Genomic DNA, 24,666 nt, shown 5'->3' with positions numbered 1-24,666 from the left:
CATGATCGCCTCTGGTGTGGATGGACAAAATCAACGACACGTAGCCAGCTTAGTCAGCATGTTATTCAAACAACCCAACTTGCACCCTAACGTAGCATACTACTATTGCAACTGTTCTTTAAAAAAGCGTGCACCTCTAACTCACCTGCTTCGACTCAGTTTCTCACCAGTGAGCCCAGACATATCAACCTCAGCTTGGGTTGAGGTGACACCCATCTAGCATCCTGAGGAAACTGCATTGGAAGAATGAAGACGGTGCTCCCTCAGGATTCCAATCCAAACCTACCCATTATTAACACCCCCAGCTATGATGCCACATTAGAAAACCGTCAGAGAGCCTCAGAATTGTAGTTTTAGAAGGCAGGTGAGCAGTCAGGACCATCCCTTTAAATATTCAACAGTTAGCAGAGACAGCACCCCGTATGAGGCTCTCTATAAGCTACCCAATCCCTTTACCTTTAATTTACAAAAGCGTGCCAGCAATGAATTATTCAGGGTCTAGGCTGGCTGCACTGTCGTCTGTAAGGAGGAAGAGTTCCCCACAGCACACACCCATACGGTAGAAGGATACACACATACTAAAAGGTGAACCCATTCTGCAAGAATTCACATATTTGCTCTTTCATTAATCTTAAGTGGCTGGGGAGAGGCCGATATGAGAATCCACCTTCAAACTGGGGAATACACGTCGGGAAACAAAGATGGTGAACGCCTACTTCAAATGAATTCAAGTTACTACCAAAACAATTGTGCATGCATGTGCACAGGAAAGGCATTGCCTCTATGCGCCTTTGCCCCAACAGTGGGACAGACACACACACTTCAAAGTTAATAAACCTCCTGTTTCTTCATTGGTAGTTGTAAAAAAAAAAATCCCCTGACGCAGAAGTGTGAATGTGAGGCTTCCTGCCTCTATCACTGAGAACAATGAGAAGGGCTGGGAGGGTGGATCTCTCTCTCCCTCCACTCCCCTGTTCATCCCCTCTCTAACCCTCCTGCTCTCTCCCTCCCTCCCGCCTGCTCGCTGTATCATTTCCCTCCCTCTTTCGACATTGTTCCCTTCCCTTTCATTCCGGAGGAACGACACACGGCTAACGCTTCCTGAGGAGAGATATGGTACAATAAAGGCCTCTCCAAATGGTTCAGGGGGAGCCTGCCAGAGGATGCTGTTATACAATGAACTGCTTACTCTGGTAGTCAAAGGGATCCTTCGGGATTTTGGCTATGAGGCCCTTTATCTACTTTCTCAGAGTCGGATGAACTCGTAGATAACATTTATGTCTCTGCGAGTGGTTTGAAGGAAGTTTCTAAGTAGCGTAACTGCTAACTAGCATTAGCGCAATGACTGGAAGTCTTATTTAATACTTAAGTCTAAGACTGCTAGCTAGCAGATACCCATAGACTTCCAGTCAGTGCACTGACACTAGTTAGCAACTTCTTTCAAGCTGCTCGCAAAGACAAAAATGGTATCCACGAATTCGTCAGAGCCTCCCTGGGGAAGTATTGCCAAAATCTTGAAGTATCACTGTAAAGTCATTGTCAGAGCAGGTCTAAGAGCAGGACCCAACAACTAATGTTCAAACTTGGTAGGCTCATTTTGATGTTACAGGCTAGGCTAGCCTTTCGCTGTTAGCTTTCAGTACAGTGTATAGGTTAACTGTTCCTGGGGATATGTCGCAATGTGAAAAGTAGTCAAATGTTGGAGTGACTCGTCATATTTGGTTAAATATTGTTTGATATCCCTATATGGAAGTTATGAGAACAAAGGTATAGGTTAGTGTTGATTTGATTCTCTCAACTAGAGACTAAGCATAACAGAAGCGGTCCTCAGTAACATAAAGAGGTTGTAATAACGCATCAGGATCTCTCTGTACTGGAGGAGAAAGGGGCAGGAGGTAAATCACGAGGCGCTGTCGACTGGGCTCACAGTTGAAAGCCGAATGAAGTCGCGGTAAAATGGCCACACAGTGGAAAGACGGTCATGAATACTAAGATACTGAAAAGACAGGAGGAGAGAGGGATAAATCACAGCCTAAAAAGGGGGAAAGCTTAATTGAGCATTAAGCCTCCACCGAGAAGTCAATGAAGGAGAAAGAAAGGAGTCTAATTAGCTAGCTATTAAATATCAGTCTGGTTTCCTGTAGCCTCAACCCAAAAGAAACACACACACGCCTCTACAGCCGCCGCCCCCCCCCCAATACCCATGGGAGTGTAAGTGAAGCAGTTAAGATTCTCCTTGTCAGCTCCACACAGTGCACACACACACACACTTAACATCTGTGCATCAAGGTATGCAGCTGGTGATCATGGAAAAATCCACCACACCCACCCTCCCCCTCCCCCAATCCCCAGGGAGTGGAAGTGAAGCGGTTACTCACGATTCTCTCGGTCAGGCCACACTGGGGGTTGCTCTCCTCTCCCGGCCTGGCCCCACTCTGTTAGGGCTGTCAGTGGAGCCTGAGGAGAGAGAAGGGGATGTCAGTGCATCATGTGTTAAGCAATCTCAGAGGTCATCACAGAGTCAACATGCCACAGGGCCGTCTGGGGAGGGGGGGGTGAGAGAACATAATGATCTCCCCCCCTCAGGGCTCTAGGGGTATCTCAGTTCCATGTGTTTTGGTCTCATCCTGGCATCTCACAGTTTATCCCCCTGAAACCCAGACCCCCATAACAGATACAGCACACCTCCACTCTCCCACAGTTAGTCACAACATAGACTCACACAGGGCGATAACACTAAGGAAACAAATGCACAAAGCCTTAAGACAGAGATTAAGTCACACTGGGGACTAACAAAGATACAGACAAAGAGCTATGCAAAGAAACAAAGTTGTATGTAGCAGGAAACGGGCCATCTAGGATCTAGGACGTATAGGTGAACATTCCCATGTGAAGGTGAGGCCTTACAGCTCGACTACATAACATGACCCGACTACACCCTGATAAAATCAATACTTTACTTCTACAGCAGCTATACGAAGTAACAGGGGTGCGTCGGAAACGGCACCCTATTCCCCATCGAGGAAGACACCCAGGGTGTTTCTTGATCTTTCTGACACCGAAGGTGTGGGGAATTCCTTCCAGGAGCCAGCAAGAGTATAAAAAATAAATTTTAAAAAACAGGTAGACTTGAAGTCAAAAACCCAGGCAGGAACAGACCGGCTGAATACTGACTACACCGGTGTCAACATGCAACAATGCGTCACCACTGCACCTGTGAGGCAGATTGATTTACCCGCTGATAGTGGCTCATTAACATTTAGTAATCAGCCATGCATTCACAAGGGGCAGCTGCACACTTAGGGCCTAGGCCCTACAGGCTAGGTAACATTGTGCAGCAGTAAAGCAAAGGAGAGCAGCATTAGGCTAAACAGTGTGCAGGTCTTCCCTTGTCTTATCTGCAGTATATGGTTACCCAGCAACCGGGTTTGGTAAGTCTGGGATGTGCATGTCATGTCACTCGTGTATGTTCCCTTTTCATACTGTATTCGGTTGCCATAATCAACTAGGCAAAACCTCCTGAAACCAGTAATGGCGGACGGTTGTTGGGCATAAAAAGCCCTTATGCTACGGAGACATTGACGACGGGCTCAACAAGGCAACTCTCTGGGAGAAGAGCTGTCCGTAGCGTGCGTAGACGAGGGCCTTGCTGTTAACCGTCGGAAGCAGACCGACGGCCGCTGTTGGACAGCCACTTTGATGCATCCCCTCAGGTTCTGTGAGCCCCTCTAACCCCACTGGTGCCACTAACCCAGTCCTTATGGTAAAGTGTTTAACTTTCCTCCCAGCTGAAAGAGAAGACAGGAACACGAGCTGGGTCAGCTACTCTAATCTGCTTCTCTGGTGAAGTTAGTTTCTTCATGGACCAAGTTGGAGAGCTATTCTTTGGCCTGACAAGGGGGGGGGGGGGGGTTGAGACAGACAAAAGAAAGTGCAGTTTGATATGGGAAGCGGTCGGAGCTCAAGTCGGGCAAAAGTCAACATGTAACTTGAGTAGCCACTGGGGATCTATTGGCAAGGCAGTTGTACGAGGCACAGTTATCGGCTTCCAACTCCCGTCGGTTTCTACCTCTGAGCGGCTGCCAGTGCCTAGAAAACAACCCCTAGATATGACAGGCTATCCCATCACAACAGTACTAAGAACATGGACAGTGCCAAGGGAACAGGCCAGGGCTTGCTGTTGGCTAACTGGGTGTTAACACCAGACAGAGTCGGATAGGAGTCCTGGGAAAGACATTGAGAACAGCAGAGGCAGACTATTCAGCTGCTTAACAGTGGATCACCCTGAGACAGGAGTGAGTGTGGATGCATGTTTGAGACAGACGATCACCGTGGCTGCGTTTAGACAGGCAACCCAATTCTGATATTTTTTCCACTAATTGGTCTATTGACCAATCAGATCTTTTTACATCAAGAAAGCAGTTGGTTTATGACTCTCAGGAGCATATGGAATTATACGAGACGAGAGAGGGAAGTCAAGGTTAGTTTGTAGCTCCATTATGTAACTTGGCAGCACAGCAGCTGGGAGATGTTTACAGATTCTGGTGAGAGGTTCCAGACACACACCGAGACAGAGAGAGACAGAGACAGCACAAGATATAGAGAGAGCACTATCGAGAGAGCGAGAAAGCGTGAGAGGGCGTGCGCAAGAGCGTCCAAGGGAGCACGAGAGCGAGAGCCCCCGAGGGAGCACGAGAGCGAGAGCACGAGAACGAGAGACCCCGAGGGAGCACGAGAGCGGGAGCACGAGAACGAGAGACCGAGGGAGCACCCGAGACCACGACAGAGACCACGACAGAGACCACAAGAGCGACCACGAGAGAGAGACCACGAGAGAGACCACGAGAGAGACCACGAGAGAGACCACGAGAGAGATGGGAGCAAGAGAGAAAGACCACGAGAGAGATGGGAGCAAGAGAGAAAGACCACGAGAGAGATGGGAGCAAGAGAGAGAGACCACGAGAGAGACCACGAGAGAGATGGGAGCAAGAGAGAGAGACCACGAGAGAGAGCACGAGAGAGATGGGAGCAAGAGAGAGAGACCAAGAGAGAGAGACCAAGAGAGAGAGACCACGAGAGAGACCAAGAGAGAGACCACGAGAGAGAGACCACGAGAGAGAGACCACGAGAGAGAGCAAAAGAGCGACCAAGAGAGAGAGACCACGAGAGAGAGACCACGAGAGAGACCACGAGAGAGAGACCAAGAGAGAGACCACGAGAGAGAGACCACGAGAGAGAGACCACGAGAGAGAGCAAAAGAGCGACCAAGAGAGAGAGACCACGAGAGAGAGACCACGAGAGAGACCACGAGAGAGAGACCAAGAGAGAGAGACCACAAGAGCGACCAAGAGAGAGAGACCACGAGAGAGACCACGAGAGAGAGACCAAGAGAGAGAGACCACGAGAGAGACCACGAGAGAGAGACCAAGAGAGAGACCAAGAGAGAGAGACCAAGAGAGAGAGACCAAGAGAGAGAGACCAAGAGAGAGAGACCACGAGAGAGAGACCACGAGAGAGAGACCACGAGAGAGATGGGAGCAAGAGAGAAAGACCACGAGAGAGATGGGAGCAAGAGAGAGACCACGAGAGAGATGGGAGCAAGAGAGAGAGACCACGAGAGAGACCACGAGAGAGACCAAGAGAGAGACCAAGAGAGAGACCACGAGAGAGACCAAGAGAGAGACCACGAGAGAGACCAAGAGAGAGAGACCAAGAGAGAGAGACCAAGAGAGAGAGACCAAGAGAGAGAGACCAAGAGAGAGACCACGAGAGAGACCAAGAGAGAGAGACCAAGAGAGAGAGACCAAGAGAGAGAGACCAAGAGAGAGAGACCACGAGAGAGAGACCACGAGAGAGAGCACAAGAGAGACCACGAGAGAGAGACCACGAGAGAGAGACCACGAGAGAGAGACCACGAGAGAGACCACGAGAGAGACCACGAGAGAGACCACGAGAGAGACCAAGAGAGAGACCAAGAGAGAGAGACCACGAGAGAGAGCACAAGAGCGACCGAGAGAGAGAGAGCGCAAGAACAAGACCATCATACCACCCAGCTGTGGAACAGAAACTCTGTTCATCTTATCGCTATGTTGAGCCCAGAGGCCAAATAAACTTGCACTTCTGATAGTAAAAGAATGTGCAAATCCATCTTATTTCACAGGTTTCCATAAGTTTGACCTTTCCCAGCATTCCTTTCCTGTTTTCAGATGACCGTTTGTAGTCGTCTGGTAGTCAAACCGGCGACAACTTTCTTTTTATAGAAATAAAATACAGAAAAATTACTTGGGAATGACCACATGAAGTCATTGCTCCAAAGTTCAGAGTCCAACATACCAGGACCACCGTCTACAAGAAGGAAAAAAATGCAATCCATCCAAAGAAAACATTGAATAGAATCGGGGTCAAATATGTATTGTTGGACATGAAGAGAAAAAAGGATTCCCAGACCATGCCAAGATCTGAGAACAGAACAAGTTCATCTACAGCCTTCCGTTGACGTCAGCTGCTCGCCAGGCCAGACGTTAATATTTATATTACAAAACAGAGTGTTGGCGGGGGTGACCGCCAAAAAGAGTGCTGTGGGAAAAACGCTGAACAATCGGTAAAAAGGTACAATGGTTGCAGGACCATCGGACGAGTCGGCCCTCATTCTTCAATGACAACATGTGGTCTTATAGACAGCCACAGGCATCACAAAATACATCACGGAAGTTTATTGAGAGTCCCTGTATACCGGTTCTATTGAATCCCTATTGATTTGTTCTCTCGTAAAAAAAAAAAAATCTGTCATTGAATGAAGCAGAAGCTTGTCTCCTCAGCAGGAGGGAAGCATGCTGTGTTGAGTCGTTGGGTAATTTCAGAATCTGATTCAAAGCAGAGCGCAGCATGTATCAAATCAAAGCCACTGATTCAGAATGGCAACAACAAGTACGTACACACACCCATTCAGAGTGACCCACTTACAGAGAGTCAGTGGAATCCAAGAGGAGATGCAGGCTTCCACATTGACCAGGGAGGGTTGTTGTGAGTACAAGCAGTAGACCTCTCCTTGTTATGGTCGCAGTTGGCCAGAGAGAAGCACTGGGACAAAGTGCACTGCGTGAAAGGTTGCACGTTCCAAAATAGAGAAAAGTTCTCTCCCCTTCTCCTCTCAACAGGCCTGTAACACATGCTGCCAAGCTTGGCGTTCCATAAACCAACAGGCTGACATCATGACCACAATATCAGGTGGATAACAAGGGGCACTTTCAAGGAACAGCTCAGAGGTTCCCAGAGATCTGAGAGTGTGTGTGCGTGTGTCAACACAGTACAGAGGTAGTGGACTCCTGTCCAGGTCAGCTGTAGTGTGTAGAATTGAAAGACTGCCAACAGAAGACTAGCAATGAGTTCTAGAATCTTGGTCCATTGTCAAGACATTCTGTTAAACCCTGGGTGAGAAGCATTAGGGTGTAGAACGACATAACCAAAGATGAACACAACATTCTCTTACCCAATAAGTTTTTCGAAATGTAGGCCTACCTATTACCCGATTTAACAACACTAATTCAACAACACTAATTCAACAACATTCACTTGCCTCGTGATTGTGTGTGTCCGCGAAATGCAGTCCTCAAAACGCAGATGAACAAACAACCTGTGCTTGCCTTAAGTCTTCAAAATGGATGAATTCGCTTATTTAATTAAAGTGATTTAACGTCGCAGTCAAATCGGCCTGGCTACATCTCATTAACCCGCAGTGGTTTCCAGTTGAGTACTGTACATCTTTAGAAGAGCATTATTCACGTCAGGCCTCAAGAGAAGCCTGGCAGGCTATAAGCTAAGGGAGAGGAGACCAGCAGATCACTGCAGCTAAAGCAGTTCTTGATGGCACACTTCGTTCATAGGGACTCCGTCTATGGTCATAATGAGCCTCAACTTCAACCTGGTCGTGTACTGTGACAATTTCACACTACGAAGGTAAACCGAGCCATATTGGGCTGGCCTGGTTACCACATCCACCATAGTTGGACAATGTGAAGAGAAAACAGAGGCAGCATAGTATGAGTCGCCCAATAATGTGAAATAATGTGAAAACGCCTAACTGGAGCCCAGGAAGACTTCAATTATTAACTCACTGCCTGTGTAACAGGTGGTTAGTCTGGAGGCCAATGACCCCAGCAGTATCCAACCCCAGCCTGGGCTCTGGCTAATCCAGGTTAGACTGTAGAGGAGCTGAAGAATCCCCAGCCACCACACTGTCATCCAGATGGAGGACACCTGGCCTAGGCACATGCTTAGAGCTGCTCAGGCACACACACACACACACACAGGGAGGTGAAACAGATGGGCTGTATGTATGTATGTATGCATGGACAAAGCCATCGATCACGTGACACCACTCATTCCCATGTGAAGACTCAATAGCGCATTGAAGCCAAGTGAAGTCTGTTAAGATGGCGTCTCATGGAGACATACATGCACTGTTAGAACTACTCCAGGAAGTGACGTTGCAGGCTAGCTCAGTGCTGCCCCCTCTCATCGAGTAACTCAAGTTGAAGGCCGACCGGAGTACTGCAGGCTGCCATTAGCAACTAAATGATCATTATAACTTCTGTGTGCTATTTTAAAATAATCAGTTCAAGGACATAAATGTGGTTTATTAGAAACAATTATTGGTACCATGATTGTGTAAATACATCATTTTTTTGAAGACAAAGATTTTTGTTCATTCACCCAAATGAGGGATCCTGTTTTCTGCTAACAATGCCTGCAGTACCGTGGTCGGCCTTGAACCTCCGGGACAGTCGTTTATCTCTAGCTGGTACAATTACCATGTAACCAACGGTTACGGATGAAATTAAATAACCTTTACCGTTTATTTAAAAAAAAATGTCATACAATATTTTGTTTGTGGAATTAACAGCTGCCTGAAGACTGGATAGCCAGGCATTCGTGTGTCAATTTTGACTTGTAAACTCATGGGTACACTCGCAATGGCTGCCTGGTATTGTCTTGCAATAATTTACGGGAATGTAGAATGTCCATTCAAATGATGTTAACTGATGTGGCTCATGCAATGGAATGTCATTTTTGTAATGTCAGTTGAGTTGAATCAACAAATCACAGCACATATTGATGGGTACACTTCCTGCTTTACTCCTTGCCAATCCACCCACCCATTATGCTATCATTGACTTGAATGGGAACACCCGTTCCGTTCACTCTATTTCTATGGCAGCACATGCAGTCAGGAGCGGAGGAGAGGAGAAAATGTGTGCCCACATCAAAATGTTTTAAATTGCTATTCGAACGGTTATTGCGGTTACAGAGGTCATTTGGCTGGCCAATTATCGTCGTTCAAAATTTCATGACAGTCACAGCCCAAGCCAAGATACATGTAGCCCCTGATTTTGACACCATTACCTTATCCAGTGACCTTGGCCAGCACAACAAACAGGCATTATGGCTGGACTGGACAGAAGGTAGTAGAGGGAATTAACCAAGAGAAAGTTCAAATCCCAGACAGAGTTCATACAAAGTCCTTTGTTGAATGAAGACAGTGTATAAAGGGAAGGAGGATGCATTAAGTGAGTCCTGATGGATAAAAACATGACATGGGTTACACTAAGCATCCTTATACCAATCACACCAGTATGCAAACTGGTTTGAAATGAGCGGTTATTGGCAGAGAAGTTTGTAACTCTTTCGTCATGGTCTACGACCATATGTTGACGTCACCAGGAAGGCCCAAAAAGTTTTTCCACCAAAACAGGCTGACATTTCAGATGGTCTTTTCAAACAGATCTTACACTAAAAAGGGCTTTATCATTTTCACAGTACTATTCCAACCTCCGTGTGAATGAATGAAGTGTGCGCACGCACGAACACTGTGTGTGTGTATATGCGTTTGGACACAACTACTCATTCAAGCGTTTATTTGAACTATTTTCTACATTGTAGAATAATAGTGAAGACATCAAAACTCTGAAATAACACATATGGACACATGTAGTAACCAATATACACTGCTAAAAAAAATAAAGGGAACACTTAAACAACACAATGTAACTCCAAGTCAATCACAATTCTGTGAAATCAAACTGTCCACTTAGGAAGCAACACTGATGGACAATAAATTTCACATGCTGTTGTGCAAATGGAATAGACAACAGGTGGAAATTATAGGCAATAAGCAAGACACCCCCAATAAAGGAGTGGTTCTGCAGGTGGAGACCACAGACCACTTCTCAGTTCCTATGCTTCCTGGCTGATGTTTTGGTCACTTTTGAATGCTGGCGGTGCTTTCACTCTAGTGGTAGCATGAGACGGAGTCTACAACCCACACAAGTGGCTCAGGTAGCGCAGCTCATCCAGGATGGCACATCAATGCGAGCTGTGGCAAGAAGGTTTGCTGTGTCTGTCAGCGTAGTGTCCAGAGCATGGAGGCGCTACCAGGAGACAGGCCAGTACATCAGGAGACGTGGAGGAGGCCGTATGAGGGCAACAACCCAGCAGCAGGACCGCTACCTCCGCCTTTGTGCAAGGAAGAGCAGGAGGAGCACTGCCAGAGCCCTGCAAAATGACCTCCAGCAGGCCACAAATGTGTATGTGTCTGCTCAAACGGTCAGAAACAGACTCCATGAGGGTGGTAAGAGGGCCCGACGTCCACAGGTGGGGGTTGTGCTTACAGCCCAACACCGTGCAGGACATTTGGCATTTGCCAGAGAACACCAAGATTGGCAAATTCGCCACTGGCGCCCTGTGCTCTTCACAGGTGGAAAGCAGGTTCACACTGAGCACATATGACAGACGTGACAGAGTCTGGAGACGCCGTGGAGAACATTCTGCTGCCTGCAACATCCTCCAGCATGACCGGTTTGGAGGTGGGTCAGTCATGGTGTGGGGTGGCATTTCTTTGGGGGGCCGCACAGCCCTCCATGTGCTCGCCAGAGGTAGCCTGACTGCCATTAGGTACCGAGATGAGATCCTCAGACCCCTTGTGAGACCATATGCTGGTGCGGTTGGCCCTTGGTTCCTCCTAATGCAAGACGATGCTAGACCTCATGTGGCTGGAGTGTGTCAGCAGTTCCTGCAAGAGGAAGGCATTGATGCTATGGACTGGCCCGCCCGTTCCCCAGACCTGAATCCAATTGAGCACATCTGGGACATCATGTCTCGCTCCATCCACTAACGCCACGTTGCACCACAGACTGTCCAGGAGATGGCGGATGCTTTAGTCCAGGTCTGGGAGGAGATCCCTCAGGATACCATCCGCCACCTCATCAGGAGCATGCCCAGGCGTTGTAGGGAGGTTATACAGGCACGTGGAGGCCACACACACTATCGAGCCTCATTTTGACTTGTTTTAAGGACATTACATCAAAGTTGGATCAGCCTGTAGTGTGGTTTTCCACTTTAATTTTGAGTGTGACTCCAAATCCAGACCTCCATGGGTTGATAAATTGGATTTCCATTGATTATTTGTGTGTGATTTTGTTGTCAGCACATTCAACTGTAAAGAAAAAAGTATTTAATAAGATTATTTCATTAATTCAGATCTAGGATGTGTTCCCTTTATTTTTTGGAGCTATAATATATATATATATATATTTTTTTTTTTAAGTGTTAAACAACTCAAAATAGGTTTTACATTTGAGATTAGTAGCCACACTTTGCCTTGATGACAGCTTTGCATAGTCTTGGCATTCACTCAACCAGCTTTATGAGGTAGTCACCTGGAATGCATTTCAATTAAAATTTAAAAGTTAATTTGTGGAATTTCTTTCCTTCTTAATGCGTTTGAGCCAAATGAGTTATGTCGTAACAAGGTAGGGGTGGTATTTTACCAAATAGGGCTAAGTCCATATTATGGCATTTACAGCTCAAATAAGCAAAGAGAAACAACAGTTCATCATTACTTTAAGACCTGAAGTTCAGTCAATACAGAAAATGTCAAGAACTTTGAAAGTTTCCTCAAGTGCAGTCGCAAAAACCATCAAGCACTATGATGAAACTGGCCCTCATGAGGACCGCCACAGGAAAGGAAAGCCCAGAGTTACCCCTGCTGCAGAGGACAAGTTCATTAAAGTCACCAGCCTCAGAAATTGCAGCCCAAATATAAATGCTTCTGAGTTTAAGTAACAGACATATTTCAACACCAACTGTTCAGAGACTGCGTGAATCTGGCCTGCGTGTGATGGTGCTTTGCTGGTGACACTGTCAGTGATTTATTTAGAATTCAAGGCACTCTTAACCAGCATGGCTACCACAGAATTCTGCAGTGATACGCCATCACATCTGGTTTGGGCTTAGTGGGACTATAATTTGCTTTTCAACAGGACAATGACCCAAAAGGGCTATTTGACCAAGAAGGAGAGTGATGGAGTGCTGCATCAGATGACCTGGCCTCCACAATTAGCTGACCTCAACCCAATTGAGATGGTTTGGGATGAGTTGGACCAAAGAGTGAAGGAAAAGCAGCCAACAAGTGCTATTATTTTATTTAACTAGGCAAGTCAGTTAAGAACAAATTCTTATTTACAATGAAGGCCTAAACTGGCCAAACCCGGACGACGCTGGGCCAATTGTGCGCTACCCTATGGGACTCCTAATCACGAGCGGTTGTGATACCGCCTGGATTCGAACCAGGGTGTCTGTTGTGATGCCTCTAGCACCGAGATGCAGTGCCTTAGACCGCAGCACCACTCGGGAGCCCCCGAGTAAAAAGCATTCCAGGTGAAGCTGGTTGCGAGAATGCCATGAGTGTGCAAAGCTGTCATCAAGGCAAGGCTATTTGAAGAATCTCAAATATATTTTGATTTGTTTAACACTTTTTTGGTTACTACATGACTCCATGTGTTATTTCATAGTTTCGATGTCTTCACTATTATTCTACAATGTAGAAAATAGTAAAAATAAAGAAAAACCCTTGAATGAGTAGGTGTCCAAAATGACTGCACTGGGCCTTTAACGTTCTTTGTTTGTGTTATTAACAGGTGGTTTGTGACAGGCTTTCTTTGAACACATGATGTGACAGGCCAATAAATTACACAGTCCTATGAACTGCTAGATTGTTCTCCGTGGAGGAAGAGGAAATAAGTTACGACATAAGCCAGAATAATCAGTACACATTATCAACCACACAACGAGGCTAGTTTAGGGATAATCCAAAGAAAATAAGCTACTGGGAACTACAGTAAATCTGTATGCTGATGCAAGGCACGTAATCTACATCAGAAAACATACACTGAATCTCCGGGAGCTACGGTCTTTCTCAGAGAGTAAAGTAACATCCATCACTATACATGGGTGGAAGATGCCATAGAAACAAACTAACACGCTCTCCTTTCAAGGACCATGCTACAGTTTCTCCTCTGCCACCCACACCATGAGGGATCCGATTGCCTCAGCAGGGCCATAAGAGTCGACACACTTCAAATCAACAGCGCCAGGTCTCTCGAGTGGCAAACAGCCGGATCTACACACCTCCGCACACTCCGGACTAAAGAAGAAGATTAAAGTACATCATGCACACAAACACAGGCCTGTGCAATACGTGAACAAACATCCTACTTCAGAAAAATGCCGCAAGGCTGCCAAGACAGATGTACTGTAATGACTAAACGCAGACAACGTCTGTGATTTGATGTGTGTATAATTCCCAGACCGTTTCCAGATGTGCTAGACTGAACCTAGCCAGGGCCTGTATTCACAAAGCGTCTCAGAGTACGAGTGCTGCTGGTCTAGGGCCTAGGTTTTGACTAATGAATAAAACTGAGGGATCTGATCCTAGATCAGATGCTTTGTGAATACGGGCCCAGCCCTTGTGCTGCTCCTTGAATTCGTTTTTTAATGCATGGTAACTGGACTGAGGTCTGTGTTTAAGAAACAAGTCTAGGCTCCAAGGAGGGCCATGGGACAAAGAGGAATCTCCACTTACAAAACAAACTATTCGTACACGTCTATCAACAGTAAACCACCTTGACCTTTGGGGGGGAAGCAGACATCGCAAACAATGTATGGGCATGTACAGGATGGCGTTTGGTTTGGTTCAAATGGAGTGTATTTTTGTTACAAGCCCTTACTGTACCATGATATGTGTAAGTAGACATTTCATGGTAAGGTCTACACCTGTTGTATTCGGCGCATGTGACAAATAAAATGTGATTTATTTACCTAACTTTTATTTGACCCGGTATGGAGGACAATGTCTTCTGAGCTCGGACTCTTCTCCCATAACAGTCTAGGCTTAGCGGCGTAAGATCACTTGTCATGTCCTCATAACAGAGAGTTCCCTGTAAGGGCGTGATCTTTGGGAGGTCTGGTATTTCTCCAGGCAGGGCAGACGTGTTCTCACAGCTGTAGGCTATTTACTGAAAACACACAGCAAGAAAAGGTAAAAGAGCAGGTAGGTGAGAGGCTAACCACTGAATAATAAACAAGGTCTTGTCAGGTCACACCCGACATGACCTAGCTGCCTGCACTAGACCTGGGTTCACATACTATTTGAAATCATTTAAAATACTCTATCCGTGCTTGACTGAGCTTGCCTGTTCCAAAGGAACCAACGGTCGAGGCGCAAACGCCACCCATCTGGCACTCCAGCAAACACTCAAAGTATTTGAAAGATTTCAAATAGTATTTGAACCCAGGTCTAACTGTGAGAGGTGACACATTCAGCTGCCAGTCTGTTGTCGTGTTTCTCAGGCTTGGTAGCCATGACATAGCACAAGTCAAGATATTTTCCCTGACTCAAAACCACAGTCTGGAACCTGGGGGTGCCAAGCCAAGGGTGTAAGGGGTTATAAAAGCCTTAATGCAAGGGCATTAAAACCATGTATGTAATGTGTGTGTAAAACCCATTAGTCAACAGTGAACAGAAAGGCCACGTGTGACTTCATTTTGACCTTTCAATTATTATTATTATTATTTTTTTTTAATCAGTGAGGTTATTAGTTTGGGTAATATACATAATAGTTCAACAGGAACCTCAGTCATTAATTGCCTCTCTTTCAGCTGTATTTTCATAGGGTGAAAATCTTTTTCCCGTTACAATTGGCCCTATGCTTTAGCTGTATACACCACTCAAAGTTGGGCAGCAGTGTCATATGGAAAAGAAACCTGCTTCATGGCAGCCCCTCCTAGTGAATGAACATAGTAACTAGGCCTACTACAGCTAGCCTAGCCCAGCTGCAAACACCAGGCAGTAGGGAGAAAGCAAGGAGGAGTGACGGTCCTCAAATTACTGCAGGAATGCGGAGGGAATCATTTCCTCTCTACCTCATTCTCATTCTGCAGCTTTTCACACTGAGCCGTGGGTGAAATCCAACGATCCCCGTGATGCTACCTTTCCTCCAGAGGCGAGGGCCACAGCAGCGGAGGTCTCCACCAGCGAAACACAGATCACATTTCATCCACACAGGGTAATGATAATGAACGCCGGGACGGGCTGCCAAAAGCTTCAGTTACGGGGGAGAAGATTGGCGAGAAGAAGTAATAAAGAGAATGAGTGGGGGAGGGGCGAGGGTGGGAATGAAAGAATGGGATAATACATGTTGAAGAGAGGAACAGAAGAGGAGCGACCACAAAGACATTCCAACACAACACGCCTTGCTACTATCTATTTCAAGACGGGTTTGTTACGGTTCTTCTAGTGCAGGTTTTTCAGGCACCGCCTTACTGCACAAGGTTGGGGTCTTTGGCAATGACAATCCTATTTCCTTCCCAGTCAAATGAATAATTTATCTTACTTTGGAATATGTCTTGTGTGCATCTTGAGGCAAGGCCCGACACTTATATCTGAATGAAACTTGGTACGGACTACGGACTGTCAAAGAACTAGAACATTTTAAATGAAAACGTCAACTTGCTAAGTGAAATAGCAGGTGTTAAAGATCGACTGAACTTTCTGATTTGGCCTCGTTTTGAAGATTGCTCAGGTTAGGTTAGGTTAAGAAACGCTAGCGGCCATGACTCAAGACAAACAGGGGTTGATGTTTGATGTGGGTGTGTTATGTACGCATATCAAACCCTGGCAGGTACTGTTTGTCCCCCTGAGTCACCGTAGCAACAACATAGCCACTTCCTCAAAATAGTCACCTCAAAATAGTCCAAAAATAGTCCAAGATGAATCAAGAAAAATGTAATTCATTTAGACATTTTTGTAGAGGTTTTAGTCGTGCAATTTTACATCTAGCTATGGTGTTTGGTGCAGTATTTCTCAAGTAAAAAAAGAAACCAGTCAGTGTACTGCATACAGTCTACCGAATCGGGACGGATTTCTGAGATAACATGTCTACAATAACATGTCTACAACTTCATCTGTAAGTTGTCAAACTATTGTAAATAAAGCACAAGCTGCTACAAGCTGTTTATCAGTGCCCAAAATCACTAGCTAGCTAGCCAAGTTACATTTCTGTTTGTCAATTAAGCTAGCTAGTAGTAGCTAGCAGGTACATTTAGCAGCCAGGGCACAATCAGGTTGTCAAGTCCCGTGTGATTTGTTGTCATTCTGTTTAATACAACCTAACTATCTATTACCAGAATGTGAGTGTGTCTGGCAGTGTTTCATAGGGATTCATGACGTTACAAAACAGGCCGGACACAAGATGCTCGCAAATGGGGCGGCAGGTAGCCTAGTGGTTAGAGCGTTGGACTAGTAACCGAAAGGTTGCAAGATCGAATCCCCAAACTGACAAGGTAAAAATCTGTCGTTCTGCCCCTGAACAAGGCAGTCATTGAAAATAAAAATGTGTTCTTAACTGACTTGTCTAGTTAAATAAAAGGTAAAATAAATGTTTAAAAAAAAAAATACAAAAATTAGTTTTGGAATATTGCCAAGTTGCATTTGGGATTCAAGCACGCTCTGATCGCCTCAATCCCTATTTTGCCACCCCCCAAAAAAGTGGCAGACATGAGTGATTATTTATTTAGCCTTTATTTCGACAGTGAGTCATGCTGTGACCAACGTCTCTTTCACAGATGCGCACACATCAACACACACATCAATATGCGACCACTATCAAACACATCAACACACACATCAATATGCGACCACTATCAAACACATCAACAAGAGGCCACTCCATAAAGGGCTTAGGGCCAAGGGTTATTTCAACATAACATTGTTTAGTGTTGTCTTACGTAAACAAGTCCAAGGCGCTGTGTAATGGGACAGGTCTGTCTCACTGTCTGGAGGTTCGGGCAGCTCTGATTGGATGGAGCGTGCGCAGTTGATAGAGCGGAATCAGCACAGCTGCTTCTCTCGTGGTAGTGGGCACGCGGGCACGATCGTCATCCAACCCAACACTCAGTAAGTTGTGACGAACTCAGAAATCTCAGTTTTGGATGAGACTGACTATCACCAAAACGATCCTATTATTACCTTGTAGTGAATTTTGACACTAGAATAAATGTTTGACTAATATCGATGCCACAGAAGCCATTTAAAACCAAAAGAAGTTGCTCTTTAGCACAGAGTTGATTTACAACCAAGAAAGATAGCCCAACGCATCTCAAAGCCCTCTCAGATGAAGTTACTAAACTAGCATCTATGACACACCAGTGCGCTTAACACCCATGTGACATGACATTCGCTGTAAAGACTCATCTCTTCAATTCTTACAAAGAGGAGCATAGACAATGGGCCTATTGATGGGCCAACATTTGCCAGGCATATGGTTCCTCTTTCTATGTTTTTCTAAGGGCCATGCCCCCCCCCAAGGCAGAAAGGAATGGACAGTGGGAGGAGTTTTGAAACAAACCCATTATGGGTCAGGGGAACTTGTCAGTGGCAGGCTTGACAGTATCTGGATAGATTGGTAGTGTAGGGCGATAAAGGAATGTAGAAAGAAGGGTAAGATTGGGAGAGGCCTGAGTGATAGTGGGAGAAAAAGTTAGAGAAACAAGAGCTAAACATTTGAAAATGAAAAGATATATAATTATGATGAGTGATTACGACTCGTGGTGTAGTGGCAAGTAAACGCAGGTAACAGTTCACCCACCTTTTGCAGAAAAATGCATTGAAAGTATAGGAAGCGTGAGTTTCTGAGACCGGCGTTCAGAGTTTACCCACCGATTTCTTTAACCACTACACGTCACTGATTACGACGATGATTAAGACAGGCTTCTCTTCATATGAGGTAGCCTCCCTAACGAAACGACTGATCTCTCGTGGCCCTATGCCTCTGCTCTGGGGACAACAGCAGAACAGAGCAACAGTCAAGCCTCTTCAGGGAGAAGCAGAGCCCTGGCCTGACTCCAGCCACCCCTCTCTCCCCACATCTCAGCTACCCTACCCAGCTCAAAAAAGGCATGTCTTCATTAGGCCAGACACGATGAATAAAACAGACCCGGGTCGAAAACACTCTGCCAACCATTCCCTTCTTCCCTGCCATCTCTTATCCGCTCTCCCTCCCTCCCTCCCTCACTCCCTGCTTCAATTCATAAACACTGAATCCTAATCGACTGTTTCACACAACCGCCGGTCTCTGGGACATCGACCCACCCACCCCAACTTTGAGAGCTCGGCCGTACAGAAGACTGCCCCTCTACTCCCACTCGTTCTCCTTTCATGTGAAGAAGTAGAGACTGCACCAGTTAGTGATCCACTGACAATGAAGGAAAAGGAAGGAAATATCAGATCCATTTTGGCTGAGTGACAACAGTCAGAGCTGGAGACAGCAAACAGGCTACTACTTATACAGCGAAATAGAAGAAAATCGATACCCTACTGCAGCATGCCTTTTAACTTGTCTTGCCAAGGTTTTGTTGAATGTTGAAGTAGCAAGTGAGACATAGCAAAAAAGACATAGCATGTGGATGGGTCCCAGAGCGCTGACGTGTATAGTCTTATACCTATCAACAGCTATTCATCATTTCCCCCCCAAAGTGATTCTGGAGACGAGGAGAAAATGCAGATTACATTTCCAAAGGCAACAGGAGCCATCATCTCAGTGGCTGAAATCCAACACTGTCAGCCGAATTTAAAGCACACACAGAAAAATACAGACACCCTCTTTCTCAAAAAGGTGATGGAGAGTTGGAGGTGCTACTGTGCTACTGTGGGAACCTGTGTAGTAAGACAGTCACTTTTACATGTACTGCTGCTAGGCATAGCATCATGGGGGAAGTTAAAATAGGACTTTAATACACAGGCCTAGCCAAAGCCACACTAAGATGTTCTAACCGTAAGAAATCACCTATAATGCTCCAATTCATCTGTTAAATCTCTAAAAGCTCCGAATCAGACCGGATAGTAAAAATGCCGTGTTGTTATCGTCGCTGTGAAATACGGAGAGGAGTATGAGCTCCAGATGTTGTAGGTCAGGAATGTCTTGAGTCACTAAATCAAATTCATGTTGCTGTTCTACGATCATCAAAGCACTAACAATTGTGCTACCACAACAAATTCTCAAGCAGCTGCAAATCAGTAATTTTGCAGAAGGGAATTTTTGGGGGAGTTGGCAGTGTTAAGACACATCTAGGTTGATAAAGGCCGACACGAGTCATGTTGAGGCATTTGCCACGATCTTCTAGAACCTAGATCACATGTCAAACTCATTCCACGGAGGGCTGAGTGTCTGTGGGTTTTAGCTCCTCCATTGTACTGGACTGACGCAGCCACTACGCCCTCCATGGAATGAGTTTGACAACCCTGTCCTAGATGCACTACATCTCAAGGTGATCTAACATGGTATCGTTACAGTGAGTTTCATGCATGCCCTGCCGATTAAAAACCAGCTGTAGCGTGCAGTGACAACCCCTTCTCAAAAACTTCCGGCAGCATTTATAAGCCACAGACCACATCATGGCATTGGTTGTTTCAGTGGCAGGGTACAGTGCAGTGGAGGGAGCTGCCTCGTAATTACAGACTGGCAGCTGCTAGAGGCTTAGATGGGATTGAACCCATCACCGGACACACCATCCCCTCCCTGTAATGATCTGGGCCTGTAACTTCCACACGGATGTACTTTTGCCTGTAGCGAGCGATCAAGCTGGCTCACCCCAAGGCCTCCCCTGGCTTTGGATTACACAGGTGACAGTAATCGTGCTGTCTAAATAAAAAGGTTGTCGAGGTAAAAAGCCTGTCACCATAGAGCTTTTCACACTACTGAGTCGAACAGAGCGGAGCCACATCAAGCTGTACTAAGCTGGCCTGGTTACACATCCAATATACCGTGAAAAGTGAACATCTCTGAGAACTTTTCCTCCTGTGGTCCCTCTGAAGTGTCCTTATATCTTCTTCCATAACTCCCAGGTCCACTGGGCATCCTTGCGGAGCGTTCAAGTGTCTGCCTTATCCCACTTGGCTAGAAAGTAGCCAATCACTCAGTCACTGATGGAAACAGAGCGGCTCTTTCACCTGCTCTGGAGGGGGGAAAGTTAAGCTAGGTGAGGGGCTTTTACAAAAAGAAGGAGCCTGACTGGAAGACACACTGGCCCTCATTGTCAGGATTTGCTGTCCTGGCAGCAAGGGAGAACTGTGGGAATGGATGGATGAAGCTGAAGAGGTACAGGAAAGGAGTCCTCTTGTCTCCATGCTCTGTCCATCTTCCCAACTCAAAACTCATACTCACCAAAAACTACTTGGTCTGATTCCATAGCCTCTGAATATCCTAAGTAGGCCCAATGCATGTTTTAGAGGTCAACCACCACTGGTAAACTGGGGCAGGGTATGATAAATATCCATAGAAATAGAATTAATAGAACAGGCTTGGAACCTCTGTCCCCACGAGTTAACCAATCGAAATTGCCACGGTTACTCACAATGGCTGCCTGGTGTTGTGATGCAATAATTTCCAGGCTAATGAAGAAAGTTCAAGCAAATTATGCTAACTGATTTGGCTCATGCAATGGAATGTATTTTTGTAATGTCACTTGAGTTGCTTCAACAAATCCCAGCACAGATTGATGGGTCCACTTCCTGTGTTGCTCCTATGTGTACACTCAAAATTGCAGCCAGTTCATCTATTACGCCATAATTTACTTGAATGGAGATGCCCATTCTATTAATTATATTTCTAGGATTATTTCACCCAATTAAACATCCAAACCTCTGGCCTTTCCCTTGTCAGGCATCACTTAGCAACACTTAACTGCCTCCCAGCATAAGGATATTAAGAGTATCTGGGAGGAAACAGAAAGTGTTTGGCCTTCTATCCAAGCTGTTAGTTAAAAACAGGCTACAGACACACAAAGGGCTGGGTTAAACACGTCTGTAAACAGTACCATGCCTCCCTTTGAGGAAAAAGAGAAAACAGATTGACTTATTGTCTCTAGATTAGTACAAAACAGTTATTTCAAGGGACAGCGTATCAACATTGATGACTGTTCTAATGCAACTGTATTTAAACACTAAGACCCATATTTCAACAGAAATGTAATTTGACGGGAACAGAGTCCAAGGACTACAGGAAACCTGACTATTATTACTGTAGGCCTACCACAAAGCTAACACATACAGTTCCTGTTTAAACACACTACTTGCCCTGTTCATTCTGGTGTAGGGTTACAAAATTCCAGGAACTTTCAATCAATTCCCCGGTTTTCCTGAAATCCCGGGTTTGAGGATCCCGGGATCAGGAGGGAATAAGCAGTACATTTTACAACCCAATTCTGGTGACCTGTCCTCACCATAGGAGACTACTCATTTTGGTAAAAAGAGAGTTTCACATATCATTACATATTCCCGCTATGCAGCTCATACTTCCATGGTCCAACGCCAGAAGCTACAATTCCATTCAATTATGTTCAAGGGGGGCCATAGACTAGGCCATTTAAGTCTTATGTTTTTCATTTAACTAGGCAAGTCAGTTAAGAAAAAAAAAATCTTATTCACTATGCCGGACTACCCCGGCCAACGCTGGGCCAATTGTGCGCCACGCTATGGGACTCCCAATCACGGCCGGGTGCGATGCAGCCTGGACGTGTCTCACTAAATCATACACACCAACAAGAACTGTGAACGACTACATTTGAGTCATTTAGCAGACGTTCTTATCCAGAGCGACTTACAGGAGCAAATGGGTTAAGTGCCTTGCTCAAGGGAACAGACAAGATTTGTCACCTAGTCAGTTCGGGGATTTGAACCAGCGACCTTCCGGTTACTGGCTCAATGCTCTTAACCGTTAGGCTGTGCATAGGTCAATAAAAGACTCAGTGTTTGATGACAGACATTTCTTCTGTCCTTCCCATCAAGAATATAGGGTATAGATTCCTGGCTGTTGACATGTGATGCCAGATAGCTGAGAGAGAACCCAACATTCATAATGACCCAAATCAAGCAACAGCAACGGGAGGTGATTTAAAACTGCTTCCCACTGACATACATCATGTTCCAACACAGAGCTCCAGCCGCTTCACTTCCTTACCAATACAAGCCTCTGCGCTCTGTGTTCGAGTGCCTCTTGTGAAAGAACGGGGGCTGAATCCCAGACCTACAGCCACCTGCTGGGCCCAGGGGAGAGAAAGGAGCAGGACCTGGGTTGAAATACTATTCAAAATCATTTCAAATACTTTCTTTGTGCTTGATTGAGCTTGCCTGGTTTACTGGATGAATAGCATAGTCCCAAAACTGCAAAACGCCACCCATCTGGCACCCTAGGCAAATGCTCAAAGTTCTTGAAATATTTTGAATAGTATTTGAACCCTGTGTCTGCAGAGGAGTAGTCCAGCTGGGAAGGCTAATAGCATGGGGCTTGGGGATAGCCTCTCTCCCTGCTCTGCCTCTGGTCTACTGCTAGGGGAGGCAAGCACATCCTGATAAGACGCAATCTGGAGAAGAGGGTCGCACAGCCGAACGTCTGGCAGTGGCAGCATGTAGCCCTAGCTGACAAGCCTCCTGAATTATTCAATTTATTTTTTTATAGTTGTGCTGGGCGGTCCTCGTTTGCACAGCAAGGACCATGAAATCACAGATAGTCGCGGTAGAACAATGTGTCAAACAATGTGTTGCTACGACGCCAGGACAGCGGAGTCAATCACCACCTTCTGTAGACACCTGAAACCCCACCTCTTTAAGGAATACCTGGGATAGGATAAAGTAATCCTTCTAACCCCCCCCCCCCCAAAAAAAAGATATAGATGTACTATTGTAAAGTGGTTGTCCACTGGATATCATAAGGTGAATGCACCAATTTGTAAGTCGCTCTGGATAAGAGCGTCTGCTAAATGACGTAAATGTAAATGTAATACATGGAATACCTCATTAATTTCCCGAGTGGCGCAGCGGTCCAAGGCACTGCATCTCAGTGCAAGAGGTGTCACTACAGTCCCTGGTCGAATCCAGGCTGCATCACATCTGGCCGTGATTGGGAGTCCCATAGACGGCGCACAATTGGCTCAGCGTGGTCCGGGTTTGGCTGTCATTGTAAATAAGAATTTGTTCTTAACCGACTAGTTAAATAAAAAAAGGTTAAATAAAAAAATACTAAATTGAGTGAAGCTTGATCAAGCCACAAGCAAAGGATGGATGGAGCTAATAAGGTAGTAGGCTAATAAAAGCCCAAGCATATAAAGCCCATACTTAGAAAGACATCATGAGCGTAAGCTGGAGTGTTTCCGAGGGCCTTTGGATGTTGAAAAGCCAGATGCCTCCTTATTGCTTTTTTCGGGATCCCCATTCGTTTTTGCGGAAGCAGAAGCTATTCTTCCTGAGGGTCTTGGAGAGAATACTGGACCCTGTTCCAAAACGGTAGATAACGGTACAGCAGCAGAACAGGCTATAGGGGAAAACATCTAACCGTAGGGCTCGAGTCACATTCCCTACTTACTATTCCTCTCCAAGTGGAACGGTCTGACTTTCAACTATCAGAGATTAGCATTTTGCAACCAATGACTGCATAGAAGTGATAATTGAGGGAAATTGTATTAGGCTAATATCAGAGTGCACGTTATGCTTATCAAATCACGGCAATAAAGAAAAAGAAAATAGTGCCCATATGTTTAGAAGACCCAATACACCCAGAGGGCTCAGGCAGCTGCTGTCACTGACAAACTATTGTGCAAAAAAACTATTTCACCGAAACACATTCTTTTAGGGACTGTATGCTGTGCAGCGTAGGACTTTTCCCAGGCAAAGCCATGCGGGCTGCCTTCCTCCAGCTCACTGAGAGACTTCTGCCCCAGAGGTACCAGGAGGGACTGTCTGTGTATGTGTGTATACGAGTCCCACCTGGTACACACAAATTAGCCCCGGAACTAGGGTTGTCAGTACTTCAAAATCCCCTGGTATACGGTGTATTGTCCAAGCCTACCCAGAACTCTGCGGTCTCCACAGGTGCTTCCCAAATGGGGAATAGGGTGTAGGGAATAGGGTGCCAATACAATTTGGGTTGTAGCCCATCTTTAACCCCCTAAATAAAAGGACAGCTGTCTCTACAGTGACAAGAAAATGAGTTATGACACACCGGGCAGCGGCCAGACATGGGCTCTTCTGAACATACTTTCCCCCTCAAATGAGAGCATTAAGGGGTGAGGACTTTGGCTGCAGTCAGCCCCCTTGGTCTCAGTTCTCTGGGACTAGTCTAGGACTGCATAATACCCCTTAATGAGCTGGTCTTGGGCAGAGTGGTGCAGAGAAACACTTAAGTGACTTGAGTGGGGTGTTTGCACACACACACAAGGCATAGTAACATAGCCTCAAAATACATATTTTCCTGTCCTGATTATAGCATGTCAATGGCTATC

The 24,666-nt window shown here is 45.8% G+C and overlaps 1 protein-coding gene across 3 annotated transcripts in view; it reads right to left on the bottom strand.

Moving 5' to 3' along the window:
- Positions 1–24,666, bottom strand: part of LOC106610174 (F-box/WD repeat-containing protein 7) — a 204,611-nt gene that overhangs the window by 158,841 nt on the left and 21,104 nt on the right. For 2 of the 3 annotated variants that reach the window (XM_045722726.1, XM_045722729.1), the window contains exon 2: positions 2,379–2,457. The gene's annotated coding sequence lies outside the window, so the exon portion shown is untranslated. Of the gene's footprint in view, positions 1–2,378; positions 2,458–14,154; positions 14,352–24,666 lie in introns of all 3 variants that reach the window. The other variant, XM_045722727.1, reaches the window with a different exon arrangement.

Source organism: Salmo salar, chromosome ssa08, assembly GCF_905237065.1.
Source record: "Salmo salar chromosome ssa08, Ssal_v3.1, whole genome shotgun sequence".
Taxonomy (NCBI): Eukaryota; Metazoa; Chordata; class Actinopteri; order Salmoniformes; family Salmonidae; genus Salmo; species Salmo salar.
The sequence above is the reverse complement of the archived record's forward strand: the minus strand, read 5'-3'. Positions and strand labels throughout refer to the sequence as shown.